At 53.5% G+C, this 2,114-nt stretch overlaps 1 protein-coding gene across 2 annotated transcripts in view; it reads right to left on the bottom strand.

Annotated features, from left to right (window-relative positions):
* HMGCR (3-hydroxy-3-methylglutaryl-CoA reductase) overlaps positions 1–1,892 on the bottom strand; it is a 25,226-nt gene extending 23,334 nt beyond the window's left edge. Inside the window, exon 1 of one of the 2 annotated variants that reach the window (XM_040450683.1) lies at positions 511–747. The gene's annotated coding sequence lies outside the window, so the exon portion shown is untranslated. Of the gene's footprint in view, positions 1–510; positions 748–1,780 lie in introns of those variants that run through there. The other variant, XM_040450678.1, reaches the window with a different exon arrangement.
* Between the last annotated feature and the right edge of the window lie 222 nt (positions 1,893–2,114).

Below are 2,114 nucleotides of genomic sequence, written 5' to 3' on the forward strand. Positions count from 1 at the left end.
CACCTGGGTGGCGCAGTCGGTTAAGCGTCCGACTTCAGCCAGGTCACTGATCTCGCGGTCCGTGAGTTTGAGCCCCGCGTCAGGCTCTGGGCTGATGGCTCAGAGCCTGGAGCCTGTTTCCGATTCTGTGTCTCCCTCTCTCTCTGCCCCTCCCCCGTTCATGCTCTGTCTCTCTCTGTCCCAAAAATAAATAAACGTTGAAAAAAAAAAAAAAAAGGAGATCATACAAGAACAAAAAGAGGGTGTGCACACACATACACACTTTATCATGAAATGCTCACGCCACACCCAAGTTTTCATATATTAATGATTAATCTTTGCACAGTTTCTTAACCTTCATGTTACTAAATTCCATTTGTACTTACTGCCAAGTTCATCACAAATCCTAGAAAAACACAACAAAGCGGGACCTCAAAAAACAGTCGATCCCAAAGTACACTACAGGCTTTTGCTAGATTACCTCTAAATCAGAAAACGACTTTCATTGCATGAAAAGTAAAATATACTCACACGCAAAAAATACATCCTACATATTGAGATGCTGAAATTATGCATGATTATTTAGTACGGCCCAGAAAAAAATGTTTCCTATAACTTTTCACGACGAAGTCCAAGGTGGCATGTCCTCAACCAAGCCATGAAATATTTCAAATGACCATTTAAGATGGAGTACATCAGCCGTCTCTCACCGCAGAAATTGCCTATTCTATATTGAAACCTATATTCCTAATCCAAACCAAATAATTCCAGAAAATCTACAAGGTTTGGACTCAATTACATGAGCACCAAGGAGACTCAACCCCCTTACGAAAAAGAAAAATGAGGAGGGAGAAGAGGGGGGAAAGGTGAATAGAAAAAGAAGAATCCTTGGGGCGCCTGGGTGGCTGAGTCGGTTAAGCTTCCAACCCTTGGTTTCCACTCAGGTCATGATCTCACGGTTCGTTAATTCCAGACCCACATCGGGCTCTGCGCTGACAGGGCAAAGACTGGGATTCTCTCTCCCCGCTCTCTCTCTCCCTCTGCCCCTACCCCACTCGCACTCTCTCTCCTTCAAAATAAACTTTAAAAAGAAGGAGGAATCCTTTAAGTCCTTGGGCAAATCCCTACATTGGGCTCCGTATTCTCTCAACTCGTGGCTCCTGTAAATGACGAGACACATCTCTACAGATGCACGGTTCTTCCATGGCTCTGTGTCAGCAGCATTTACAGAAATCTTTCCCAGCACTTTAAAGAAAGGTGCTGACGAACAGCAGCGCCTGGGCGTGAACGCCTGCACCAGATAGTCCTTCTCGAGGCCTCTCCGCGAGCTGCCGGCGGGACACATCACACACACTCACTCCCAGCATTTCTTGGATCGAGGGGCTTCCGGGGTCACCCGACCTGGCACCCTTTCCGCCCGGATGATAGTGACTGCGTAGCCCACACCGACTACTTCGGACTAGGCTGGCAAACGCGGCTACGCCCCGCCAGACCACCGATGGTAACGGCAGCCACGAAGAAGCCAGCCCGCCGCCCGCCCCTCAGGCCCAGCCGGGCCCCAGACCCCGCCTGGCATCGGTGCGGCCGCCGCTCAGCCGCGCCTCAAGGGCGTCTCCTTACACCTCCCAGGGACCAGGCCCCCCGCACCCGCAAAGGCGCCACTGCAGCTCCCGCCAGGTCCGCAGGGGCTGCCGGTTGCCCCTTTCCAGGGCCAGGCGGAGCCCGAGAATCGCCATCAACACAGCCCTAATCCCGCTTCCCCGCCGCCCCCGCCCCACTTCGTGGCCACAGCCCGCCTCACCTCCCGATCTCACTAGAGGCCACCGAACCGGGGCGCCGGCGCTCCGTCTGTCTCCAGTCAAAGGAGACGCGAAGCGGAAGGAACCTTCGGCTTACGCACACTCGGGGCCGGCTGAGCCTGCGACCAATGAGAGAGGATCGTCCGATCGTCTAGCCAATCATCTGGGGGCTGCTGGGCCTCACGGCGCTACGTCACGAACGGTCGCCTTAACAACCTCCCACAGCTCTCACTGCTGCGGACAACAGGCACCGCACCATCTCTCACCATGGCTCGGCCAACCAATAGCTAGTCGAGTCCCAGAACTAGGGCCTGCCTATTGGCCCAAGAGCCCTGG

This window comes from Herpailurus yagouaroundi, unplaced genomic scaffold, assembly GCF_014898765.1.
Source record: "Herpailurus yagouaroundi ecotype Mexico unplaced genomic scaffold, PumYag 29, whole genome shotgun sequence".
Classification (NCBI taxonomy): Eukaryota; Metazoa; Chordata; class Mammalia; order Carnivora; family Felidae; genus Herpailurus; species Herpailurus yagouaroundi.